Below are 12271 nucleotides of genomic sequence, written 5' to 3' on the forward strand. Positions count from 1 at the left end.
GGACAAGTTACGTAACTTTGCTATGCTTCAGTTTTTTTCTTCTGTACAATGGTGATGATGGTACCTAACTCATAGGGTTTTAGTGTAAATCAACGTATGGAAAGCCATCAGGCTCAAGTCAGTAAAGGCTGTATTTGTGTCAGCTGCCAATTGGTCAGATAGACCCGCATTATAATCCCTTCAGTGAGGATCTATTAAGCTCCTACTATATACAATGAATATCTATTAAGCATGCTGTATGACCTGTTGCGTCAAGCTGCCCACGGAGAAAACTGACCCTCTCTGTTTAACATGTGAATTGAGCTGGAGGGAAAGCGAGGCATTCAGGAGCTAAAGCTACCCACCCACAGGGGCCTCACCAATCCTTTTAAGATAATTCCTAATATTCAAACAAAACAATCCATCTGCCTCTCTCAGTACCATTACGGCCTGCATGTTTCAACTAGTTTAGAGGATAATCTGATAACCAAGAAAAAGTCTAATAACAAAGCAGCCCTTATTCGGGGAGCCCAGTCCTCAAAAAGGGGCCACTCTAAATAGCCCACCACTACACCTCCTTTTCCTCACCTCTCTAAAGCTCTCCAATCCTGTTCTCCTGCTGGCCTGGTTTCCCTTCAGTGTGGGTTCTTTAATCTCAGCTCCTTGCCCCTGTTCGAAGACCATCACATTTTATTTAGGTGTCCACTCTGACAAGGCGTCCTGCTTGTTAAGATACCTTGAACCTTTTATTTAGCTTCCTCGTGCCTAAGCTTTCTCTTACATCAAAGTGGCTTAATATCACCTGTTCTAGGGGCACCTGGGTGGCTCAGTTGCTTAAGCGTCTGCCTTTGGCTCAAGTCACGATCTCGGGGTTCTGCGATGGAACCCCGAGTTGGACTCCCTGCCCAGCGGGGATGCTCCCTCTCCCTCTGCCCCTCCCCACACCCCCACCCTGCTCATGTTTTCGCTCTCTCAAATAAATAAAATCTTTTTTTAATATCACCTGTTCTATCTTTCCCCCAAAAAGTGAAATTAGGTAATCAATGTGACAATGCCTTGTCACCCACAGATGTCAAGGTAGAGTCACTTTATGTTTCATGATAGGATTATCTTCCTTTACACAACCGTTTTTCTCAAATGTTGCTTGTGAATCAAATCCAGATTTAAAAGGCCTGGGGATGCTCAGAGCGTCAGGAAATCTCATGGTGGGGAATTTTGACAAACAAACCAAATTTGTTATTTGGCCTAACCGCCCCCCCAACCCTTATCCATGGGGATACGCTCCAAGACCCCCAGTGGAGGCCTGAAACTGTGGAGAGTACTGAACACAACATATATACTGTGTTTGTTCTTATACATGCATACTTATGATAAAGTTTAATTTGTAAGTTAGGCCCACTAAGAGATTAACAATAACTAAAACCAGAACAATTATAACAAGATGCTCCAATAAAAGTTGTGTGAATATGGTCTCTCTCAAAATATCATACTGTACTCACCCTCATTCTTGTGACGATGTGAGAGGATAAAATGCCTGCATGAGGAGAGAAGAGGGAGGGGAAGGACGCAGGCATGTGACGTAGTGTTGGCCAGCTACTCACCTGACCAGACGTCATAAGGAGGACCCTCTGCTTCTGGACCACGGTTGACCGTAGGTAACTGAAACCCCGGATAATCACCGCCGACATTCCCAAACCTCCATACGGAGTTAATTCAGAGAACTAGGAGGAGGAGGACGGCAGCAAATGTCATGAAAGCAATCTGAATTCACTTAACAGTTTATGGGTTTTCGAGCCACTTCCACGCACCTCTCACCTGAGGCTCATTACCACCCCCAGGAGACAGTGATCAGATATTATTCTCCCCAGTTGCCAGATGAAGAAGCTGAAGCAGTTAGGTTAATGACTTGCCCAAGGTTACGCTGCTAATGGACCTGGGCTGAAGGCTCGGACATTCTCAAAACTCTTCCCCTTGACCTGTGCAAAACAGCCCAAGAACTAAAAGAACCAGGAATCAACTGCAGTCTGCAGAAATGTAAATAATTTTCTTTAAACATTCGTGGCCTCAAAACCCTGGAATTCTAAAGCCAAAGTCCCCAACACATAAAATTCTAAATAAATAGAGGAGACTGCTGACATCGTCAAAGCAGAAAGGCAGTAAATGCAGTATCACCATGATAAAAAATGATTAATTGCTAATCATACCAGCTGAAATATCATCAAATTTTGCATTAACAGCTACAATTAAAGAGTAGACTTATTAGCTACATTATGTTTAAGTGCATCCTGCCAGAATCTTCGTATTTTCCCACCAAACATAAAAAAGACCTTAAATCAACTTTAAGAAGATGGAAAGAAACAAGATAAAATGGCATCACCTACATACATAGTGGGGGAAGGAACCTCAAAGACCCTGGAGGAAACAGCTGAGGCCTGCAGTTTCTAAAGGTCAATTTGGAGGAGAATATTTTAGGCAGAGGTAGCCTTCCTGCTAATGAGATTCTAGATAAAACTTCTATGAAATTCAACCTCCTCTCCCTCCACCCCACAAAAATATCTAGGAGGGCCTGCAGTGCAGGCATAGTCCTCTGCCTGGAGGAAAATATCCTACTATGAGCTGATCCAAGCTCCCCTGAAATCTGAAAGATGAAAGATGGCCATTTCTTTATTGATCAGATGGGGCCACCTTTCACTTTGAACACAGGGTGGATGACCTCTAAGAATCTGTTCTTCCTCCAATTTTTCCCAGCTTCTCCCATCTTCAGATCTTCCACCCTCTCCAGGGTGCCAGTGCTGTCCAGGCTTGCCCCACTTGGTCTGGACTACAGAGATCATGATTCTTGCTTCCATTCTACAGAGGGAGAAGTTTTAGAGAGGATTCTCAGACAAAAACTCCTTAAGTTCTCCATAGGCATTGTCTGTGATCTTTCCACTTCTATGTAAAACCACTGCAAGACAAACAAGACTTCCTCTTGGCGGTACAGATGGTTTCTTACTGCCATCTATACTGGCTTAACTAGGTCATGTGTCATTAAGCTAAAAATTTTCTTTCTTACTAGGAGTAAAGAGAAGTGATAAAGGAGGACAAGAAAAACTCACCCTGCCAAACAGACCTAAAAGCAAGTGTACTCTTCCAAACTAACTTTTTTTTTTGCATAATCTAATTCAAATTTTCTATTCCCATCCTTCCTCCAGAATATCCTCTCCCACTGGAAGAGATGCTTAAAATAGGCATACCTTATGATTTTCTTTGTTATAAACCACAGGTAGGTCATTTTTTAAATTGCTGTATGTTGCTTATAAAGTCCTCATCAACACCTATTTTATGTTTATTTGCCAAATTCCAATGGCTCATTCAAACCACCATGTGGCCAGAAATGATTAGGGCTTTGTTGAGGTCTGTGGTTGACCTGCTTTATGGTGAGATTGTTCTGAAGGTCCATCAGCAATGCACACTCACGGAGAATGGGTCACCTTGCAGTCTATGCCTTTGCAGAGTTCCTCAGCTCATAACAGATTTCAACTTTTGGAAACCTGTTGACATTTATTTGAGAAATTCCAGTTCAAAGGATTCTGAAAATTCAACATCCCCAAATATGATGTCTTTGTTTAAAACTCTGAAAGGAAAGGGAGCAGAACATGTGGGTGTGCACCAATTAAGGGTTCTGAATTCATATATGGTCTGCAAGAATGGAGTCATCTCTTTATTCATTTATTCAATTATGTGTTGTCTGCCCATTATTTGTTGAGGGTGCGAAGTCCTGGGATACCTTGGTGAATAGAGCAAGACAGAGTGTGTACTTGCTCTTGAGGTGCTCCTACTCCAGGGAGAGAGAAGAAAGTAATAAACTAAAATAATTACAGATATTGTTAAGATGTAAGAAAGACAAGTAGGAGACAGAGGTGGAGAATAGAATGAATGAGACACACCAACTTGCAGGAAGGAAAGCTGTCCTGAACAGGTGACAGTTAAGTTGAGCCCTGAAAAATGAGAGGCTGTAGTCCATTGCTGTAGTCCTGGGGAAAGAACATTTTCAGGAGAAGGAGACAGCCCACACCAAGTCTCTGAGGGATGAAAGGGCTTGGTGTATTCCTGGCCTCGAAAGGAAACTTATTCTGAGGTAAATTGGAAGCTGCTGGAGATTTAAAGAGAAGAGTGACGTGACCTGGTCTGTGTTTTATATGGCACTGGCTACGATGCAGAGAATGGACTGCGGGAGGAAATGCTTGGCTGTGGGGAGACAGGAAGCTGTTGTAACAGTCCAAATAGGAGCTCAGGAGAGCGTGGCACAAGTGTAGAAGTAAAATGGAGACAACTAGACAGACTCAAAGCACCTTTCTGAGATTAAAATCAAAAGGACTTGCTTGGAAATTAGATGTGGAAAATGAAGGCAAGAGCAAAATCAGGGATAATTATAAGTTTCTGCCTGGGTGGGTGGTGGTGCCATTCGTTAAGATGACGAAAATTGCCCCGGGGTTTCTTCTGTTCTAGTGTGAGGCCTGCCTGTGGTACACATGTGGGGCCCTACAGGGTTTTCATTTTCTTTCTAATAGAGCTTCCTGTGGGGAGAGCTTTCTTGACTCTTTTGTACTTCTAGGGAGCTAAACACATACACGCACACACGTTAGCCAACAGGGTTCAAAGGAAGCCTGAGACCTGTTTCAGCCCCTAACATCAGGTTTCCCAGCCCCAACTAGTGTGCAGAGTGTTATCAGGCAGGGCCAACTGTAGCTTCGTGATGCTCAAGAGATCAAGAAAACAACCCAAACATAAAATCACATTTTTCCGGGGAATTAGGACTTGTGTATCAAACCTTTGGCATGAGTTGCATTATTGGATGGACTGAGCAGAATTCACACATACACATCCACCAGCCACTGGTATCAAGTTCTTTAAAGAAAACCCAAATCAAAGATGCGCAGTTGTTCATTGGACAGAGGCACTTCCTTGGGAAAGAGCACCGAGAGAATTTAGGGTCTGCCCTCTGAGATGGGCTTCTCCACTGAAATTTGTTGTCAGAGACTCTTCCAGCCCATTCAACTCAAAGCCAGTAGCTTGAAGCCAATGGTTCAGAGACATTCTCACCTCTGCGGAGCATGAGAACCACTTGAAGGCCCTGAGTTTAAGGGGAATTATAAAGCTGGGGTCTAACCAATTAAAATAGCTTTGGGGGCAGATACCATTTATGCTTTATTCCATAGGATTCTAGACACCTCTCTTACTGTCTGTGTGGCTCTTAATGGGAACACAACTGGCATGGAGTCTTTGGCCATATGTTCTCACTTCACCAGCTTACACCATCAATATTTCTGTGCCACGGAAAATGTGCTTATGAGAATTGTTAAGGGAACTCTTGAAAAGATACAGACATTGCAAAAAATAACTCAGTACCTAAAGGAGGAATGAAAGGGATCGCAGAATTCATTCCACTGCTCTGGATCCAAATCCCAGCTCCCCTGTTACTAATTAATAGAACATACCATCAAGACAAGACTTAGGAGAAATGGGAAGCACTTCAATAAGAGATACCTAGAAGGGGGACCAGGCTTTGCTTCACCATTTCCTAATCACCCCATATCACTGTTTTCAATTCTGTTTATTCTGCTTTTTGTTTGTTTGTTTAATGAGATTTTTATTTCTGCATTGATTTTATGTTCCCTCATCATTTATTTTTTACTGAGCTCTACCAATTTGTTTTTTTTTTATTTTCTTCTATTGTCTTTTCATCTCCTTTTCAATCATTTTGTGTGTGTGTGCACCTCCTCCTCCCCAAGAGATGATGCTATCTATAGTAACTTTAAAATTCCTTGTCAAATTCATAGAACAAATGTTATCTGACTTGTGCTTACTCTTTCCTCTTATTCACATGCATATGGCCTAATGTGTTCCTTTCTGGTAGTTATTCACATTTCTTAGGGTAATTCTATCTGAGGCCATCATTTGCTTGAAGACTTCTGTGAAGAAGGGCCACCCAGAGCTTTACATGTAGTGTATTATCTCAAAAACCTCCTCACCAATCGTGCCCTCGGCCCTGAATGCACATTTCTCCTCCTTTCTCTTCAGTTAGGATGTTGATTTGTGTTGCGATCTGGCAAGCACAGTTTCGTCTCTCCTCCATCCTCCTACTGCACACCCCGTTAGCTAGGAGGCTAGCGTGTCCTGCACATGATACAGGGGGAGCCTCCACGTGGCTCCCCTTCAGCCCCGCCCCACCCACTCCCGCGGTTGACAACTGGGTCTGCGTATGGACATGCCCACTTCTCTGGCCACATTTCTCTAGATCCCAGGAAACTGAATGAAGGATCCTTTGGACCTGAAGACTGTAACATGTACTTTTTGAAAATTCTGACTCTGCTAAAACCTGAGGCAGTTTCTGGGTTCTCAGTCTCCACCCTTACTTAGTGTTAGTCTCAATTTCTCAGAATTGGCCAGATTTTGTTCATAGTGAAGTTTCTCTATTTCATCAAATTTGGCGTTTTTGTCTTCCCTTTTTTTTCATTTTTTCCAGAAAATATTTTTCCAAAACCTTTTTCAAGGTTTCAAGGAGGCTTGGTAACAAAATGCTTTTACCTTGATTCTTTAACTGAAGGCCCTCTCATTCATTCCTCAATCCATGGCAAGCTTGCTTCTACCTCTAGTTGATCAGACTGTTTTCTCAAAGATCACTACTGACTTCCTAATTGCTAAATTAAAAGGCTTTCTTCCTGTCTTTTTTTTCCTATTATCACAATTTCCCTTTTTATGATTGAAGTATAATTAACATACAGGTTATATTAGTTTTAGGTGTACAATTTGATTCAGCAATTCTATACATTACTCAGTGCTCATTGAGATAAGTGTGCTTTTAATCCCCTTTATCTATTTCATCCATCCCCCTGCCATTTCCTCTCTGTTAACCATCTTCTGTATCCATTCACCTATCGATGGACGTTTGGGTTGCTTCCATATTTGGCTATTGTAAATAATGCTGCAATAAACATAGGGATGCATGTCTCTTTTCACTTTATATTTCTTCTGTTATGGCTCCTAAATGCCCATTCTCTTGCTCTTTTTCAATTTTCCTTCAATTACAGCTATTCTCCCAGGGTTTTTTGTTTAAATGCTCTTCCTGAGCAACTCCATGCATTCCCTAGGCTTAAACTTCCCACTGTACACTTTACTCGCAAATGTGTCTCATCTATCCTGATCCTCTCTTGAAATTTATACCCAATTTCCAAAGCCTGTTTGACCCCTGCACATGTGCATACCACTGGCACCTCCATGTATGTTCTAAGCCACTATTTTCCAATCTAGTGACTCTTAGTGTTATTTGTTTTAAAGATTCGCACATTATTAGTTTCCTAGGGGGGCAATAATAAATTACCACAAACTGGATGGCTTAAAACAGTTTATCCTTTCACAGTTCTGGAGGCTAGAAGTCCAAAATTAAGGTATTGGCAAGACCATGGTCCCTCTGAAGGCTTAGGAAAGAATCCTTCCTTGCCTCTTCCAAGCTTCTAGTGGTTGCCAATAATTCTCAGCTTCCCTAGGCTTGTAGCTGGGTCACCCCAATCTCTGCCTCTGTCATCACACAGCCTTCTTCTCTGTGTGTGTCTTTCTTGACGCCTCCCTCTTCTTACTCTTATAAAGACACCATTCACTGGATATAGCACCCACCCCAATACAGCAACGCCTCATCTTAACTTGATTACATCTGCAAAACCTTATTTCCAAATAAGGTACTGGGGGTCAGAACTTCAACATATCCTTCAGAGGGATACAACTAACCCACTATCTCATGACAAAATACATTTTGAAAATGTTCTTTTAAGCAAAATCAGACAGATTCCATCACTAAAGAACTCCTCAGAGCTTTAATAGGCTAATGCGAATTGTAGGGGTTTTGTTTTGTTAACATTAGATTCAGGTGTGCAACATGACTCGCTATTTGTCTATACTGCGAACAATCACAAGTAAGTCAACATCCATCACCACACATAGTTACAGACCTTTTTTCCTTGCGATGAGAAATTTTAAGATTTACTCTCTTAGGAACTTGCAGTAGAGTAGTATTCACTATGGTTACCATGCTGTACATTATCTCCCCGGGACGTATTTATTTTATAACTGAAAGTTTGTACCTTTTCACTCCGTTTACCCATTTTGCCTATCAGACACCTCTCACCTTCGGCAACCACAATCTGTTCTCTATATTTATGAGCTTGGATTTGTGTTTGTTTGTGGCATTTTATTAGATTCTACATCTAACTGAGATCATATAGTATTTGTCTTTTTCTGTCTGACTTATTTCATTTAGCATAATGTCCTCAAGTTCCATCCACAAATGGCAAGATTTCATTCTTTTTTACAGCTGAATAATATTCCATGATGTATATAGGCCACATTTTCTTAATCCCTTCATCCATCAATAAACACTTAGGTTGTCTCCATGTTTTGGCTATTGTAGACAATGCTTCAAAGCACAGTGGGGGTGCATTCCAACTGCATTCCAAAACAGCTAAATATGCAGGTCCAAAAAAGGAAAGTACTTTTCCAACTGCTACATTCACTCCGAAGCCCATTCATCTCTTTCAGCATCCCAAAGACCAGACACATGTCTGCTCAGCTATAAAATAAAGTGGCAAACCCATTGCAACACTGACACCACGGGACAGTTTCCTATAAAACCCAACTTCTGATGCTGGGCTCTAGCTGCACTTTCTCGCAGGTCATCATCCTCATCTGGAAGAGCAGTTGTCTAAGCGACCTCTAGATCCTGCTCATACTCTGTGCTGCCAAAGCTGGGCCCACAACAACCTCCGGTGGGGCAGGAGAAGGCATGGCGACAAACTCCAGGTTAGCATCTCCAATTAGTTTTCTAGCAAGCCACAGGAAGGGCTCTTCAAAGTTGTAGTTACTTTTGGCAGAAATGTCATAGTACTGAAGGTTCTTCTTTCAGCGGAAGACAAGAGATTTTGTCTTAATTTTCCTGTCCTTAATGTCCACTTTGTTGCCACACAGCACAGTGGGGTTGTTCTCACATACTTGAGCCAGATCTCTATGCTGGTGATGCACATTCTTGTAAGTAACCCTTGATGGTACATCAAACGTTGTAATGGTACACTGGGCCGGGATGTGATAGCCATCTCTCAGCCCACCAAATTTCTCCTGACCAGCTGTTTCCCATACATTGAACTTAATAGGTCCTCTGTTGGTATGGAACACAAGGGGATGGACCTCAAAACCCAAGGTAGCTATGTACTTCTCACGTTCACCAGTCAGATGACATTTCACAAATGTAGTTTTTCCAGTACCACCATTGCTAACCAATACAAGTTTGAACTGGACTTGGGGTTCTCCTTGGGAAGTCACTGTTCTGTTGCTTCCAGAAGTGTCTCTGGCCCATCTGATGGAACAATATTTCATTCTCTTTGATGAAACTGTAAATGGGATTTTCTTAATTTGTCTTTCTGATAGTTCATTATTAGTGGGTAGAAATGCAACAGATTTCTATATATTGGTTTTGTATCCTGCAACTTTACCAAATTCATTTATTAGTTTTCACAGTTTTTGGGTGGAGTCTTTAGGGTTTTCTAAATATAGTATCATGTCATCTGCAAATAGTGACAGTTTTACTTCCTCCTTTCCAGTTGGGATGCCTTTTATTTCTTATTCTTGCCTAACTGCTCTGGCTAGGACTTCCAATACCATATTAAATGAAAGTGGTAAAATCGGGCATTCTGGTCTTGTTTCTAATCTTCAAGGAAAAGCTTTCAGCTTTTCCTCATTGAGTATAATGTTAGCTGTGGGCTTGTTATATATGGCCTTTATTATGTTAAGGGATATTTCCTCAATACCCACTTTGTTGAGAGTTTTTATCATAAACGGATGTTCATCAAATGCCTTTTCTGCATCTATTGAAATGGTTATATGATTCTTCTTACCTTACCTTCATTTTGTTAATGTTGTGTATCACATTGATTGATTTGTAGATCTTGAACCATTTTTGAATCCCTAGAATATATCCTACTTTATCATGGCATTTGATCCTTTTAAGGTATTGTTGAATTTGGTTTGCTAATATTTTATTGAGGATTATCTGTATATATGTTCATCAGGGATATCGGCCTACAATTTTCTTCCCTTGTGGTATGTTTGTCTGGTTTTGGTAGTAGGATAATGCTGGTCTCATAAAATGAGCTTGGAATTGTTCCTTCCTCTTCTATTTTTTTAAGGAGTTTGAGAAGATTGGTATTAATTTATCTTTGAATGTTTAGTAAAATTCACTAGTAAAGCTGTCTGGTCTTGGACTTTGGTTTGTAGGGAGTTCTTAAATTACTGATTCAATCTCCTTACTATTAATTGACCTGTTCAGATTTTCTGTTTCTTCATGATTCAGACTTGGAAGGTTATGTTTCTAGGAATTTATCCATTTCTTCTAGGTTGTCCAATTTGTTGGCATATAATTTTTCATAATAGTTTCTTATGATCCTTTGTATTTCTGTGATATAAGTTGTAGCATTTTCTCTTTCATTTCTGATCTTATTTCCTCTCTTTTTCTTGGTGAGTCTAGCTAAAGTTTTGTCAATTTTGTTTATCTTTTCAAAGAACCAGCTCTTAGGTTCATTGACATTTTCTATTATCTTCTTAGTCTCTATTTCATTTATTTCTGCTCTGATCTTTATTATTTCCTTCTTTCTACTAACTTTGGGCTTCATTTGTTCTTTAATCTCCAATAATAGTTATCATATAGGTTATCACATAGAGCTTTCCCCAAACTTATATAACCACAAAGCCCTTTTTGATATAGAGTCCTTCAGAAGGATAGTGCCCCAACAACAGACTTTGTATGTTCTTTTACCAGTGTTTCTCAGATCTTCATGTATGTATGAATCACCTGGGGATGGTTGGTTGCAGATTCTGATACATTAGATATGGGATGGAGGTCTGAGATTCTGCCTTTTTTACAAGCTTCCTAGAGCTGCCAGTGCTACTGGTCCTCAAACACACTTTCTAAGCAAGCTTCTAAGTCAAAATCTTTATTTCCACCAGCGTTTCTCTTCCTACATTTCCTATTTTGGTTAATGGTGTCTCTACCTGCACCGTTACTCAACTAGAAATTTGGACATCAAATTCCCTTCCCTTCACACCTCCTTCTAACCCCAGCTCAAATCCAACTTATTGCCAAGTTCTATTTGTCTCTTGAATCTAGTCCACCATCTCCATCTCCATTATCTTTGTTCAGGGTCACCTATATAGGCAAAAGACCACCTGAATAAAGTCTTTCCATGGACTATGGGTAGCCTCTTAACACTTCTTCCTGTCTTTGATCTTTTCTGTCCAAACTGTTGCCAGACACAGACTTCACTTTAAAATTGACACTGGTGTCCCACTGCCCACCAAATAAAACCCCAACTGCTCAGCATTGAGACATTCCAGGTCCTGCAAAATCTGATCTCAGGAAATTTTGGAGCTTTACTCCCACTACCAGTTCATGACACAACAAGTGCTGTGATCACATTAGGTCGCTCACCCTCCCCAGAACACATCATGCATGTTCCCATCTCTGGACCTTTGTTCAAGCTCTTCACAAGCCAGTATTGTCTTTCTCCTACCTTCTCCACCTAGAGGAATACTCTCATTCTTCCTAGTCTAAATATAATCTCCTTTGCTAAATGTTCCCCAATTATAATTAATTTTTACCTCCTTTACATTCTCAAAGATTTTTTTAAATGATTTTGCTTATAGTTTCTTTAATGTTGCCCTATAACCATTTATACATGTATTTTTCTGGCTAGCTCCTTAAGGGCAGTGATCATGCATGGCACATATTAGATGTTTATTTATTCCTTTATTCATTTTTTTAAAAATGCCATATATATGTGATAAACGAGTAACTAAGCAAATGAGCATATTTGATGGAAGAGAGTCAAATTGCTATGAATTCTTTTCAAAGTAAGGTTGACTCTTAAATAATGTGGGGGTTAAGGGGTGCCAATACCCTACACAGTCAAAAATCCATGTATAACTTTTGACTCCCCCAAAACTTAACTACGAATAGCATACTGTTGAAGTCTTAACCAATGACATTATCCAACTAACACTTTTTTACATTATATGTATTATATGTGGTATTCTTAAAATAAGTTAGAAAAAAGAAAATATTGTTAAGAAAATCATAAGGAAGAGAAAATACATTTACAGTACTGTACTGTATTTATAAAAAAAGAAGAATACACACACAGTTCAAATCCATGTTATCCAAGGGTCACCTATATAGGCAAAAGACCACCTGAATAAAATGCAGATTACT

The 12271-nt window shown here is 40.4% G+C and overlaps 1 pseudogene; it reads right to left on the reverse strand.

Moving 5' to 3' along the window:
• Positions 1–1368: 1368 nt before the first annotated feature.
• On the reverse strand, positions 1369–9384 carry LOC118020409 (annotated as a pseudogene).
• Positions 9385–12271: the final 2887 nt, after the last annotated feature.

This window comes from Mirounga leonina, unplaced genomic scaffold, assembly GCF_011800145.1.
Source record: "Mirounga leonina isolate KUSES-001 unplaced genomic scaffold, KU_Mleo_1.0 Mir_173, whole genome shotgun sequence".
Classification (NCBI taxonomy): Eukaryota; Metazoa; Chordata; class Mammalia; order Carnivora; family Phocidae; genus Mirounga; species Mirounga leonina.